The 16,108-nt window shown below is 43.9% G+C and overlaps 1 protein-coding gene across 1 annotated transcript in view; it reads right to left on the bottom strand.

Moving 5' to 3' along the window:
• Positions 1-10,613, bottom strand: part of LOC311361054 (receptor-type tyrosine-protein phosphatase F-like) — a 121,637-nt gene extending 111,024 nt beyond the window's left edge. Inside the window, 1 exon segment of the mRNA XM_084481228.1 lies at positions 10,298-10,613. The gene's annotated coding sequence lies outside the window, so the exon portion shown is untranslated.
• Between the last annotated feature and the right edge of the window lie 5,495 nt (positions 10,614-16,108).

The raw sequence follows: 16,108 nt of genomic DNA, 5'->3' as shown, positions 1-16,108 counted from the left end.
AGTTAATTGATAACGCTTTACTGCTAGCTGCAAGATTTAGAAGCAGACTGAGAGCTATAAAATGAGCACTTCCTTTAGGGTTGAGCAACAGATAGAAAAGATCACTGATTGCTCTTAGCTATAGCGTTAAAGTTCAGTTGTAGAAGGTACTCGGGCAGTTGTGAATAACACTGGTATTGCGAGAACAGTAAACACTGGCAACATGTACGGGAAAGGAGAATGGATCCCAGTGACGCATCGCCAGAAAATCACTTTCATTCGAGAGAATCGTGGAGAGTGGAGTTACCAACACGATTACCAAGTGATCGTGTCCTGACAGGTTGTGGAACTGAGTCATATCGCAACCGAATCCTACCACATTGGATATAGGCTCCATAGAATATAGTGTCGATTGACATACAGCACTGCTGAATAAATGTTTTGCTTAACTCTGAGAACCATTGCATTGCCACTGAAGAGTGGATTTACAATCACCTCTGGGGGAGCTAACTGGGCTTTTCAGCAACAAATCAATCTGGGAGGGAAAAGCAATGTGCATTACAGCAGTGATGACACAGAAGAGTGCCACCTCCATTAGAATTTATTGTGGTGTGATTATTGGCATTGTCAAGTTGTGGAGCGAGGAATAAATGGATTGAATCACAAAACACAACGGCTCAAGAACTGGCAATAAATCTAAATCAGACTCAATGTAAACCAGACATTCATCATAGGGAGGCCGATGCTAAACACACAGCAAATCAAGTGAAGTCATGGAGAATATTGAACAGTTCTCTTCAATACTGGTCATCTCTAGCCAGACGAATATGCAGCCTCATGTTTTATTCACCGTGTGTCTGGCCCACCTCCCATTCAGGCGGATTCCCGGCAGAATTTGCCTGGGTCGAGCCACAACTGTTAAGTCATCGTATCAAACCTGCCCAATATTAGACAGAGTGGCACCATATGGGAGCAGTGTTGGGGCATTTTCCTAAACAACCAAGACGGCTGCCACTGATATGTCACACGTTTCGTTGCTCTGATCGGTTGTAGGGAGTCCAGAGGCATTTTGGTCGGCGCCTGTTCATAATTGAAAATTAACTGAGAGGTTCCAGCCAACACACTTTAGCAATTGGTCCGGTGGGTAATCGCTCACCACAAAGGGGCAACAAGGATGTCAGCTTGGTCGAGAAATAATGAGATTTACATTGTTGTGGTCATACTACCTTCAGGATGGCCCCCTAATCAGACATGTATAAGATGATGGGGGGGGGTGGGGGGGAACTTCCTTACCAGCAATTTACTAGACGATTTATCATAGGAACATGTGCTTCATATAGCATATATCCTACAAATGCTCTTCCATCTTAGGTTAGTAAGCCATCACATGCAATTCAAACATTGTGCCTCATGGCAATGTATTAATCTAAAATGTGAACAATGAGGAAATGAACGCTGACATAAGAAACAACTTGAAGGTTTATATGTGGCCAGATGGTGCCGTAAAATGACTGCGCTAAAGAAGGCCTTGAAGCCCCCAACGTAGTGGAGGAGTGCTGCCCCGCCACCCAGCCTACAACCCCCCACCCCAGGCAGCCAGTCTCGTCTTGTCTCGGGGAGTAAAAGGCAAACAGAGTGAAGGCATTTCAGTGGGACTGCTGGCAAATAAAGAGTAGCCCGCATCAATGGCTTTCCCCAACTGAGACGGCTGTGCACGCTCTGCTCAAACCAGGAAATAATACAGACAGGGTTCGACAAAGCCACAGAGAAGAAAAAAAAGCCTTGGGTTATTACAGAACAACGCCGGCAAAGATGCCACCCTGACCAGAAGTAAGTTTACGTAGCACCCCCTACCCTTCAACAGGAATGAAACGGTTCAATTTGTCGGTTACTGTGCTCAGGCAATGTGCTGTGGTGCTAACTTCTCAGAGCAAGGAGGGAAAGGAGAAGGGGTTTCATCCCGTACAGCAGGTGTCTCCACTGTTCTAAATCAATTACTTCTAGTGCACCAACGCTTATGGTAGAGGGGTATTGTAAATCATCTTGATGTCAGGCCAGATTAGTGATTGTAACGGGCTGGAACTGAAGCCCCCTGGCCAGCAGGAGTCCCCCGGGGGTCTACATGTGAACCATGCCAAAAACCTTGATGCCGTGTTACTGGCTAGTATCAGCAAGAATGCAGACAGCCGTCAGCTTATGAAAAAGGTTATTTTTTGGGGATTTTTTTTGGCATACCAGAGGAAAGTTTCCCAAGCCAATGCTACTCTTATCAGCTAATTTGTAACCGTTGTCGTCTCCAAAACAAGGCTATTTTTTTCTTCATAATAATACAGAGGATAGAGAATCTGAATTGAATTGTTTTTAAGCGAATGGTATAGCTAAATGTTACGAAAAACAAATATTGATGGAAGGAGGCTTGCCCGTGGCTATGAAAGAGATTATAACAGCCCATTATTAGTTTGTGTATACAGAAACATTGTAATGCAACAGAAAATGCCTGAGACCAGACACAGGCTTTTCACCTGAGACCTATTTGGTCTGGTAATTAGCTGGAGGCAGAAAAAACTGAAGAAGTGGTAGAAAAACAAACTGCAAGTCTCTAGTTACACATAAAGCCGACTTAACCGACTTAGTGTAAGATAGCTGACATTCCAAACAGGAAGGGGCAGGACCACCATCCAACGCTTCTTAATCCTACTTCTCCCCAGCCTCCAATTCCAAAAAGATATCCTCCAGGCCCCAGTATAACGACTAAAAAAGAGGATTCTAATAAGCCTTTTCTGTCTTTCTGTCAGTTGGCGTTGGCTCTCTCTCGATCCTCTCTGCTTCTTACTCACTTAACCATGCCTCCCTGCTCTCTCTCTCGTGCTCTTTCTCCATCTCCCTCGCCCGCTCTCTCTTTCAGTCTGAGCTATGAGCCAGTCTGTTGGAGCAGATGGAACCATATATCCCCATCACTCTCTAGAGGCCTGAGGACTTAAAATGTAAAAGAGCCGGGTGTAGAATAGGCAGAGACCAGCCAACAAAGGGCAAGAGAGCCAGGGACCCTCGGCTAAATTATTTTCTCCCATTTCACAACAAGAGCGCAAAAGACGAGAGAATTGCAACAAACCTTGCATAACATTAACACGTAGAGGCAAATCAAGAATATATAAAAAATAAAACTCCAGCAGCGAAATTCAGCTTAATAGAAAATGTAACTTTTTTTGACCAATTGCCAGTGTTGTCATTTATTGAAAAACGGGGTGCAGAAAGTCATGACATTGCTGCCTCTTTAGTAACACATTTTCAAAAAAAAAAAAGTGTCCTTCCCACTGACTACCATGCCGTCCTTCGCGATCCCCTCACCTCGGGGCTACCTCGGCCGTAATGAGAGAATATCTGAACCCACCGACGGTCGCCTGGGATCCGAGGGTGGGCCTCCGTCCATCTCTGTGTGGCAGGCTGACGGAGAGCGAGGGTGGAGAACAACCAGCATCAGGGGGGCCGAGAGCAATGCGATCGATCGCCGCCTGAATGTCAAGGTCCATTATACTGACAGGCTGGAGCCACAACATGACGACCGGCACTTCCACAATGTCCTCATTACCACCTACGTATCTCCCGCTGGAAGCGATGATTCTTGCCCCGCCCGAGCTCCTGTTGTCACATCACGTATCGCATCGCTCTACATCTCAATGTGAAAAGGAGGAAACTAGATATCACTGTGTTCGAAAAACAAGAGACAAAGCTACAGAAATATCCCTGCAAGAAGGCTAGAAGATATTTTGATATCACAGCGATGGGGTGACGGGAGGCTTGCTAGTCCCTGGGATTGTTTGTCCTGATCTCAGAGGTGGCATCGCAGTAAATGGATGCAATGCTGTGTATTTATTAGACATCATTTAAAACCAGACTCGGATGAACAAACAATGTCTATCTTCAAATTCATATAACTAATGATTGTTTCACATTTCCTGTTTTCATATTCGCAGCGCAGGAGTTGATGCTCGAAATCCCTGTACAGTCAGGTTTCAGATACAGAGGTAATCCAATAGCGTGATATTTGATTTAGATGACAGCTGGGGCAGTTAGCACTGTCAGCTTGTTTTGTTTTTTTCAGGCTATAAAACTGAGACACTCGTCGCATACGCATCTTTTCTGAATAAATGTCCAAGACGTGGGCCACATTTATAAGCCTATACAATCCGGAATACTTGAAACTCGATGAAAGAAAGAAAAACACCCACGCTGACTAAACATTTCACTATCTCCATCTGTCTGTCAGCTTTGCTATGTGCTCTCCATGTACTTCCCCGGCCCCCTCAACCATCCCCACATAATAGTTATTCTGAATTCAAAATCCATGCTAGACTTTATAGCATGGATTTTGTACCACCCTCCACACCAAGCTAACTCCCTCCCTCTCCCATGCAGCTGCGGATAGGATTTACCTGCAGCTGAGACAGCCTCCAGACTATCAATTACCTCCAGTGTGGAGCCACTGTTGTGTAGCCAGGCTAACAAGACATGCTCACACTTAACTCGCCTCTCTGTCTCTCTCTCTCTCTACCTCACTCTCTCTCTTTCATTCTCCCTTTCAGACACATCCCACTAGAGAAATTCTGAGTTGACTGAGGGTCGTGGTCTCTGCTCGGCTAATCGCATAGTTCCAGTTCACAGAGAAATAGAAGGAGGGGAAAAGCTCCTCGCGTTTTCTGTGCAAATACACACCAAGGCAAATAATTGCTTTTCAATCAGGTGTTCTCTGAAAACAACCATTGCACGCAACACAACCCCTGTGGAACGAATAAAAAGGAGCTCAACGCACTGCCAACAGAAAAAGAGGAACAGAGCATAACATTGTTGACATATGATGCAATAGTGCAATTTACACACCCGACTACGGTACCTACTACGGTCCATTCATACCAGTCTACTACAGGTATGTTCACCATGCTTTGAATCGAGCATCGGAGACATGCTGAAAAAGCAGAGATATCCCCAAATTCTCGACGTGTGTCATGTTAGAGACTGAGAACAATTCGATTCGCCGGCGGGCCATCGCACACACACAGAATGACGGGCGGCGACAAGTCTTGTCACTCACACTGCCAGATCCCCCCCCCACCCCCCCGACACCTAAAGTGCCTCTGTCAGGTCAACAAATGAAAAGCTATCAGAGCCAATGCAGTTGCAGTCATCAGTTTGAAGTGATTTCACGCCGTGGTTAAACGCTGTACCTTCGCCGAGACCTGTTAAAACTGTCGGGGAGGGGAAGAGGCACGTTGGGGCGTCAACTTTGATTCCAGATCAGGAGGCTCTGTGGAGTCGGCTCGCTTTGGTAGATGGTGTGAAGGGTGGCCGGAGGTGGGCAAGCTATAATCTGGACGAAATACAGAAACCCGCTCATGTAAGAGACAGCAAACTGTGAGCGGTTGACTGTTGGTTGTCAAACTGAGAGCGTACTGCTGCAGAGAAAAAAATGCTTACAACTGGGATAAAATAAACTATAAAAATGAAGAAAATAAAACAAGAAGCAAGGCTGTCACGTACTTGGTCCATAGGCCTAAAGCTCAACCGCTATCTCAACCTTTTCAAGCAAGATCTAAGGAATCAAATTATATTCAAGTGAGGTCTCGTGTCTAGCCATGGCAGAATAGCCCCAATCATTAGAATAACATATGCAGGTCAAGAAGCTAATGAATGTGCATTAAGCAACATGCCGAATGGCATCCCTCACACAAGCCACACCGTTTTAGACCACTATAGCTCATAAACAAAACCGTCACACTAGCCTACGGTGTTACAGAGATGGAAAGACGATGAGTTCAATGCTTTGACCGTTGCACATTTCAAAATCATCACCTGCTGGCAAAAAGGAGCTAACCTCCCCTCCATACCATCTCAACTCATCACGCCAGCCTTAAACCCTATCTCTAGTGCCAACCAGTTCACTCATTCAAGTCAGCCATGAAGGTAGACATCTGCCATTAGATGTTAAGGAACACCTCAACCAAAGAAGAGATTTGCAGGGAAATAGCCGTTAAATGATCACCCCCTACTCTTCAGCTGTAGGGCAATAATCTTCACATTGGGTCTAGAGACATTTTTTGGTACATTTGAAAAACTATGATTACTGGAAAAATATTTAAATTGTGTGGCTGTCGAGTACAGGCACGATTTGGTTTGCAAAGCTGGAGCCACCCTCGCTTCCTCCTCACTGTGACGCGCATAAAGAACGTTTGCATCGACGTCATTCCATTTCCATCAGAGGGGATCTCAACATTGACTCCCTCCTCGAGTGGCGTTATTACACAGCCCAAACCAAATCACACTGCTACAGTGCAAGACCCCTGACAAGCGGCAGGCTCTGGTCTACGAAAGAGCTGCAGCCATGCACTGGAATTGCAATTTCACTGGCTTTGCTTCTTGCATTGTTGCCTTGCTCTGACTGACCCCCACATCCCAGCCCCCAAACAAGCAGCCGTTCTCCACAGAGAATACCCCCCTGACAAAGGAATGTTTCATCAACACCACAGGCTCCTGCATCCTTGCAGGGGCACAAAAGGGCCGACCTGGCTCTGCAGAGCAGGGCTATAAATAAGAGAGGCGCTCTAATGAAACCAAATGAATCTTCATCCATCTTCCCAGAACAAGCCAGAGAGAGCGAGTTCTGAGGCAGCAAATAGTATTTTTTTCCCTTTTGGTATAGATAAAGGACGATTAACAAAGTCCAATAACATGCATCGCAATGTACCAACACAATAAATGTTTTTCCGCCCAACGCTTGTGTGTGCAGCTTTATGTCTCTGTGTGCCTAAGATGCAAGCACCACCACTTTCTAGTCTTTTCTGTACTCATATTGCGCTATAAAATATCATCAAAACCTGAAGGCCAGCTCTACTTCCTATTGTTTGAGAGCTCAATAGTGGATCTTTCGAAGTTTGGAGAAAATTACTTGGGTGGTTGAGGGAACAAAAAATATATATATGTTATCAAGTAGAGTGTCTTGTCTAGCCAACCATTTTAAGATATTGGGAAACTAAGAGAACGAGGTCAGGGGAGGTAAGGGGATAAACCCCATTATCAATTGTATGCCTACTCCAAAAATTGAGAAACAGATCAATCCGTACACAATTAGAGTTGCAATGCTTTTGCTGTAGTATCCTAGTTGGCCCCTAATGGAGAAGTTAACGCAAGGAGCAACTCTTGGTTTGAAAGCAAAGGATCACCGGAAGACATTTTGAAAAAAGAGCTGTTTACAATACAACTCAGTAAGGCTTGGACAGAATGCAATTTGACTGGGTAGTATCAAGTTAAGGATCTGGACCATGACAGTGATCTCTTTCTGCGTACGGATTGTCTCCCAAAGATAGCAAAACAGCATATTACAGAAGATAATTTACATTTACATTGGATACAGCATGTTTTTTTTGGCCTACAGAGAAATACTCCCCATTAGTCTCGACTACACGCTGGCCCAGTCTTAGGTCTCTGGTACATACTGAGACGGTGGCTGTTTCAATCAGTGAGGAGGCGTAATGGGATGATGTGGAATTTAAATGAGTTTTTTTGCACGCAGAGAAATGTCTTCCCTGACAAAAAGGATTTAAATTTGCATTGAGATGAGCTGCTGTGATGTTTGGCGCTAAAAAAGCTACATATGACACAAACACACACACACACCTAAAACATGTAGTCAATAATATTTTTGTGGGCAAAAAATAATGGTGAGCACCCTTACAATAAATACAACTCTTTTACTACAAAAACACATAATTTGGTAAGAGTTATCTCAGTACGTAAACCTATATGCAGCTTAAACAAATGCTTGGAAAAGCTCACAAAGTTCCATGTCAAAACAGTGCTGACTTTGGTCAAAAAAATAGAATAAAAAAAGCTTTTCCCAAACCAACTCCTCAGCATCTGTCAGAACGAATGAGAGACAGTGACACAAAGAGTTTGGTGGCAGTTGATGCCAGCCAGCCGGGCCAATGCTTAACGGAAACACAGGGCCTGATTGACATCACACATTATTACACAGTGCTGCCCGGTCACATCCACCCCAAGCTGCAGAGCTGTCATTCTGAAGTACAGTCCCGTAGACAGGATTGATAATTAGGTGCATCATCTACTACTCTGAGCCTTGCCATAGCCAGGCACTATGGGTAACACAACAGTGCAACCAAAGCTCTGTGTGGGTACTGTGTTTTACAAGCTAGTCAAGAGGAGAACATTTCGAAAAATAAGTAGTGCAAAGTACAAATGCAACTAGATCAATTGGTTTCTTATCAGATTTTGTTCAATGCAATGTCTTTTTTTATGAATCACATGTGCTGGCCTTGATCTGTAAATACACCTAGGAAAAAGACAATTCACTCGATCATCTCCCCAGACCATAATCGGCTATTGAAAGTAACATTTTCTGAAACACTGCTAGGAACAAAAGCATTGAAGCAAATCCATCATCAGTTAAAAGGCCATTACACATCACCCAAATCACCAATGATGAGAAATCACGTTCAATTGAAAAAATCCATATTCCTTCCCTATAATTACCTTAGAGCAATCCAGTGGGGAAAACGTTTGAGTGATTGACTGTTGCACATTGTGCTAGTCGTTTCAAAGAAATCTAAGGGAGAAACACACCAACACTGGAAGACAATGGGTAGATGTTGTGGTTTTTCACCCAAATTGTTCTCCCAAAATACTTTAGAGCAACATATAAATCACAGTAATACCCTTAAGGTCACATCGAGCTGTAGACCAGCTCTGTGACCAGTTTGTGCAAAGGCTCCATGAAACATTTAGCTATTGACGTTTTTAGAATGTGAAGGGATAAACACACCGACACTGGAAGACAATGGGTATAAGCTATAAGGTATAAGGTTGATTTTCAACAACGATTTTCAACAACGTTGAAAATCAACAACATCATAGCAATCCCAGCAATATCCTTAAGGTCAAATCTAGATGTAGGCCAGCTCTGTTCTGTGCACAGCTTCTGTGGAACACTGCTGGTGACGATGTGACTGAACCCGAGTCGTAAAAGCAGAATGCGGGGTCAATAGCCAGCATGGTGGAAGTGGCAGGAGACAACCTTAAAGGTCAAACCCTGTGAAGGACGGGTGACCATAGCAAAAGCAGGGGGTTGGGGGGTGGGGGCTTTTTTTGTTAAGGCTGCCTAGGGGACAGAACAGAAACGTGGACAGTTGAGCGGTAGCCGCCATTATGTTTCAAAGGCTCCTACACCAGCTCCAGCGTTTCATCCCGTGTTTGGGTTACTCACCACTGCGAGCCAAGTGCAACAGGTCAGAGCTGTATATGTGAATGATTAACTAGAGGGGGGAAAATAAAGTTCAGATTTGGTTCAACTGAGTCAAAAAACACTTCTCAGCGTGGTGAGACGGACCCATGGGGAGGTCTCTCATTTCCCGGCCAAACAAAGCAAGACAGACATGTTGTCTTAACACTACGTTCTTTGAGGGTTCGAGACAGCTTTGATGGAAAAGAACAAGCTGCGAATAGGAGACTTCCCCAACCCCCCCCCCCCTCTCCACTGGCACTAGCTGCTACTATTGAGTAACCAAATTGTTGAGAAATTGTTTTCATAAAATGAAAAAACAATACAATATTTAAAAAATGAATACTTCTTTAAAACAATGCATGACATGATCTGCATTACACATTTTTAATACAAACTAACTTAAATGTTGAAAATGATCAACACATTTGATTTCAAGTACACATTTCAAACTCCCATATCCAACCATTTGAGATGGCTAAACCCCTTTGTTGTGTTTATCTAAGGAAGTTGTGTTTGTGCTCAAACTCTGGCCCCAAGATTGCCAGGGTTGATAAAGGCAACTGGAAAAACAGGTTGTATGGCCTAATGCTGTTTAACGGTTGGGTGTCTCACCTTAGCAGCGGTAGCTAGGCCACACTCTATGGCCTCTCTATTCAGAGTGCTCTGAAAAAAGTAGGGGCGCTCCAACCAGACAAGGCAATTTGCCAGAGAGCCAGCCAATAGCGCTAAGCCAAGACGAGGTTAAACTATTGTTTTGGCTTAGCAAGCAAGAGTGAACAAGGACAAAACAAGGGACAAAAGAATGGTAAGAAAATACCTGACTACTGAAGTGTATCACATTAACTTATTTTTTAAATTTGTATCATATTAGAGAAAAGTTAACTTTTAAATTGTTGTGTAGACAGGGAATGCTGATTTACATTTTGCCCAAAAATGCACCTGTGATGATTTTTCTTTAAGCACTAATCCACTTTTGTTTCTACATTTACATGCTTTCAGTATGCCGAGAGGCACAAATGTCACACTTACCCATGCATGACAATTGGGTCCTTTACAAATAAATCCCTTTTTATTCCTTTTATCTTTAGGCACTTATTCCACAGACAGCCTCCAAAATCGCAGAGAAGAAAATCCAACAGTATCCCAGTAAGATTATCCCTAAAAATGTCTTCTCAAAAAAGTGGCAGTATAAAAAAACAAAAAAAACAAGTTGGTTCACGATCCTCTCTAATTATTCCATTGACTGCTATCCGTTAAACTGAAGGAATTGTCTTTGGGAGCTCCCAACGCTACTTCCAGCTGTGGCTACGGAGCGCTGTGGGCAGCTTTAGAGAGGTGCTTCAGAGGCGGCGTTTTCTCACAGACTGAACACTGCCTAGAGCCCGGGGAGGAGCCAGGGCCGGGTGATGTCATAGGTGTCGGATTTCACAGAGGAAAGGAGGAAGCCTCTCTCGCCTTACCTCCCTGAACATTGACCAATGAGGAAGCGTTGTGGCGCTCACCTGTTTGGGGAACAAAAAGATGACCAAGGCGCACACGTGATTTGATGTTTTCATTAAATGAAAAAAGGATAACAAACTAGCTCGCCTGTAGCTGCCATGAGTGAATGCATGTCAAAACAGCATTATTTACTCTTTACATTAAGAAATATTTAATTAATTAAAATGTGAGTGCATAATCCACAAGAGTAATAATAATAATAATATAAATTAAAATTAATCAAAAACGTATAATTTAATAATTATGGAAAACATGCAACATACATAGCTCCTTACTAAACAAACCACTAAAATGGGACACAACAAACCATAAAACATAGCAAATGCATCAAATCGAGTTAATGGGGGTTAAATTTGTGTGACCTTGAAAAGATTCAATTCAAAGCAAACTGACAATTAAGTTAATGATAAGGGGAAAACATGTTCCATGGCTAATGCAAACACTCCAACTCTAATCTTGCTCTTTGAAGAAAATTTAAAGAAAAAAAGAGCAGCAAGAAAGAAGGAAGAAAAAAATCCTCATTCTTTGAGTAGCAAAGCATGACGGTACACGCAACTCGCGAACACACTGGTTCTCATTCCCCTCTGGTCAAACTCTGCTAGCCACCAAGCTAATCATCCACAACAGATGTTCAGAAATGTTCACTCGGATTTATGACGGCGCTCAGAGGAACAGCCAAGTCAGCCTCTGGTGCTGCTGAGTTTTTTTTCATCTCCTGTCCTCTGTCCTACAAGGACGTGGGATTGCTGCGAGTAAGGATGTCAGCACTACCATTCTTCATCACCACTGCCCCCCCCCCCCCCCCCCCGAAACATTCCCTCATTCACTGCGTTCCCCCAATCCGAGACCGCAGTGTCGTTATGGACCATGGAGCCCCCGGACCTTGCGGAGAGCCTCACTCATTTATACCAGTACTAATGTGTGGACCGCAGCTCGTGCAGCCAAGAATTCGACCATGGCACCACGCTCCAAAATGCTGTTGGATTTGAGGGGTTGAGGGTTTTCTGAATACAATTTGTCAAATTATATCTGTCATTGCAGTGCATGACTTTGACGTGTGAGTTTTTATATACGATACAACGTACAATTATCCACATGAATTCTAACCTGATTATTCAAGCCCAAATATCTTTCAATATATACTCCACTGCAGTTAGTAATGTTCAATTAATTAAGCCAGATGGACCGGGATTCATCGAAAGTCAATCAAAACAACAACAAGGGGCTCTTTAAAGAGTAACTAAATGTAACAATGAACAACAAAGTTTCAGTGGTGCTGGGGGCCAACTGAGAGTACAATGTGCTAAAGTGTCTTCTAGAACAAATCCCTGTTGAAGGAAATTGCGGACTGCAAGGACCCCAACCTTTCCATTTGTTGTTAACAATGAGAGACAGCCTAGTTTTACTAGGGGCTGTGCACAAGCGGTGCATACACTTCTCAGCAAGCAACATTTCAGAGCATTTCCTTTTGAGCTTTGAACAAATGTAATGTAGGTCATCTGATTAAAAAATAAAGAACTTTGATTTAGATGTCCTAAAAATATGACTGCTGTTTCCGCTGTGCGTCTTACAAAAAGAAACTCTCAGTAAATTGAGGTTCCTGAAATAAACTAATTCTGCACAAGTAGTGTTGAAGTTTGGTTTCTTGAAAATAATCGTCACATCTTGAAATGCAAGGCTTAGAGCATTTGAGTTTTAAACATAGTGAAGATACTGTTTTTGTGACACTGTTATTACATTACTTGTACTACATATACTTACACAACAACAGGCTGTTTGTAAATTCAGCAAGTATATTGAAAGTACTCCTGTCATTATGCTCTTCTCTGTTTGTCTCCTCTGCAGTTTTGCTCTGACGTGGACATTTGTGGGATCAATATAGTGTTACTGTATCCTCAATGTCACACTTGTGTAAGGGTAAATAATTAAAGGGCCAAAATTAGAGTTGCTCTGTGGTGAAAGACAAATATTGACAGCACTGTAGAAACAACACGTGACAAACAAATCTCTACTTTATTGGAAAGGCCAAACCCTTGAGTCAATCCAGCATTTGATCCAATGGGTGGATTAAAACCCTTGCTTTGAGTGAGATTTTGGAGCTCAGGAAGTATTACAACTTATCGTTGGCCCCTCCCCTTTAAAGAGGCTGAATGCAGACATGAAAACACCCGTCAGGAAGTCTGTGAATTTATAACATTGTGACATTCACCCATCCCCCCAGATCCTTTCATTGCATTTCTAAAGGCTGACAACCCCCTCATTGCTCCTCCCCTTGGCCTGAGGGAATTGCACCCCTCCCGGATTTGTGTGCAAACAATACCCCTGGTTGCAGATTCAAGGTACTTTTCCCTTTGTTTTGCTAAAGTTTCTTTGGTCTCTGGAGGCGTACCGTGTGGCCCTTTGTGCGAGTCAATTTGCATGTGTGTAAACTGTCAGGCGATTCCTCAGGTTAGCGAGAGGTGAGCGCCAACACCTGGCTGACTCCAAAAAGTCACAGCCCTCCTCCTCCTAGACAGCGTGACTAACCAATCAGTGTGAACACGCTCGGCGCTTAGTGCACCGTCAAACAAGAACCACAATGTGTAATGAACCTGGGATAAAGTTTAACTTGTTCGAGAAGGGAGTGTCTCCGGTTGTCTCAAGGAAAAAAATGACGGAAGAAGAATAAATTGAGGCTTGCTGATTGGGGATGGGGGATGAGGGGGGGAGGGGGTCACATCATTATATGGTTTAATTGGCTGGTATCAAAGTGTTATTAAAAATAACACCACCAGACTTCACAGAGTTATCGCATGAAAACAGGGGCCTTTTCTAACGTTGTGTGTCTGTATCCTTGCAAAGAGGGTCACTGATAAAAACAGCTCTGGCAGCGTGCTGCTGTGAAAATGCTGACCCGGGATGTAAACAGTGAGTTGTGAAAGTCAGTACGCTGCTGGTAATGGGCTTTTAAGACTAGCACTCTGTCATCATGTCTAAACGCACAGCTGGACAGCACCTGTTAGGCTAGATTCCTCAGCCCAATGCACACTTCATCCCAGCTTGGCCATTGCTTTCGTATGAGAAACGCCTGCTTAACCTGGGAATCACAACAGTGGTCTCTATTAACCCCAGAATCACACACATTTATACCATCAAGACTTTCTAATAGACAAGGGAGCATTCAAAAAGCATTCAACTGCCATTTTTTTTTCATAGTCTCGAGAAGATAGATAGATAGATAGATAGATCCTTTAATAATCCTTTACAGGAAATTACAGTGTCACAACAGCGTGGACAGACATAACAAACACACATTCCCTCATATGCTAAAATACTTAAATACTACAATAATAAATACTAAATACTATAAGGTGCAAAGTTAATTTTGTGCATTGTAAAACCGTATGGCAGCTGGTATACAGGACTTCCTGTACCGCTCCGTTTTGCATATTGGTGCAATTAGTCTCTGGCTGAAGGTGCTGTTCTTGATCACCTTCAGGGCGTGGAGTGGGTGAGTGGGGTTAGACATTATTGAGGCCAGTTTGTTGAGGATTCTGGCCTCTGCCACCTGCTGGACCTTTAGCTGCTCAGCCCCGACCACTGAGCTGGCCTTCCTGATCAGCTTGTCCAGTCTCTTTTTGTCCGCTGTGCAGGCGCCTTCTCCCCAAAATGAAAGAAATGCATGGCTTTTGACACAGTTTAGAAGCCTAAGCAGCAAAGACAATTCCTTTCTGAACGACTGAACCGTTGACCGATACGGTTTGAAACATGCTACCGTGGTTTACCACAGCTTCCTGGGGCTGCAAGTAGTTAAAAAAGGCAGCAATCAGTGTAAAATACTTTTTGACCCCAGTCTGGGGCTGAGGACAATAAACAATGGCAGCATTTGTGGGTCATAGATCCTCGGTTGCCATGTCACAACTTACTTCTCGGTGTAAATGAATGGTTTTAAGCACCCGGGGGAGGGGGAGGTGTTTGCCTTGCTAACGGCTTTATCTGAAAGCCAAAGTGAAATGAATGAAAATGCCAAACAGCCCATAAACACAGCACCCCGGTGCAACACTTGAGACCATCAAGGGCACACGCTTGTCCCTGAATGTTTCTCAGGAACATCTGCAGATAACTGAGGCTTCTGCAGCCGGGAGGGAGGCGGCAGCGGCGGCACATGACTACAGGAGGCACACAATGACAAAGAAGGGGGAAAAAAAAACGAACAAGGACACTGGGAAACAGCACATTAAAACACTTAGATAAGACTGGCTTCAGAATGCTGACCTTCAGCTGGCTAACCTGCCTTACGTGTGTGTGTGTGTGTGTGTGTGGAGGGGGACTGGAACAAATACATAATTTCAATCTTCGGATGATCATTGGGCTGATCAATTAACCTTTTTGCCTTTTCATTTCTACAGTGTTTTTATAAATGTGAAAAACAAAACTACAATATACTACTAGGGCCATCAACCCTAGGGCCAAATCACACAGGCGCTATTGTGGGTGATTTGTGGTTGAATAGACATCACTACCTGTTCTGTTCATGTTTATTTGACTCCCAAACCGTTATTAGTAGGTAGAGCTTTTTAGTATGATTTGTCCTGGTTTAAACATTGAAATATATGCTAAATACCTTCAGTATTAAACCCATCTAAATTCACTAACCACACTCACCACCCACCCCGCCGCATGCTGCATCCTCTTATTTCCATGGCCCCAACCGCCTAGCGGGCATGCCACCACAGATAACTAAATCCTGTGGACAACGCTGGACCATGCTGGACAACAGTTGAAGTAGTACTACTAAAGTATTGGAATAGTGTTCTTATATCAAAACTAATGAAGGATAGTCCTGTCATTCATGCTTGGCCAGCTACATTTGCCATTTTGAGGATGCTACCGTTACCTCAACTGAAGCATTGACGTGAAGCGTTCTCAAACTGAGAGATGTGTCTTTATTTCGATTTTATCCCTGGGATTTCACTGGGTTTTTCGTACGAAATACAACCAAACCTATCCGTGATTCGCAAGTATCCATGTTTTATTTTTTTTATGCTTTTTTCATAAAAAAAGCATAAAACCACCAGGCCTCGCCGCTCCCCCCCGCCCTTCAGGAAAAACCCAAACACACGGGCGCTCTCCATTACGCCGTGGCCGTTGACGAGTGGCGGGGTACACTCTGCCTCCGCGGGGAACGGCGCGGGCATGCCGGCGAATGCGTGAGACAAATCATTTTTATCCAGGACCCCGGCGGGTATTGACAAACCGGGGATGCATTTAGATAGCCCAATTAAAATGGGGAAATGAAGCGACGTGGAGGCACTTTACGACGTCGTACCCTCCCCTCCCCTCCGCACACCCGCACGCTGC

The sequence above is a fragment of the Micromesistius poutassou genome (assembly GCF_964030765.1).
Source record: "Micromesistius poutassou genome assembly, chromosome: 16".
Taxonomy (NCBI): Eukaryota; Metazoa; Chordata; class Actinopteri; order Gadiformes; family Gadidae; genus Micromesistius; species Micromesistius poutassou.
The sequence above is the reverse complement of the archived record's forward strand: the minus strand, read 5'-3'. Positions and strand labels throughout refer to the sequence as shown.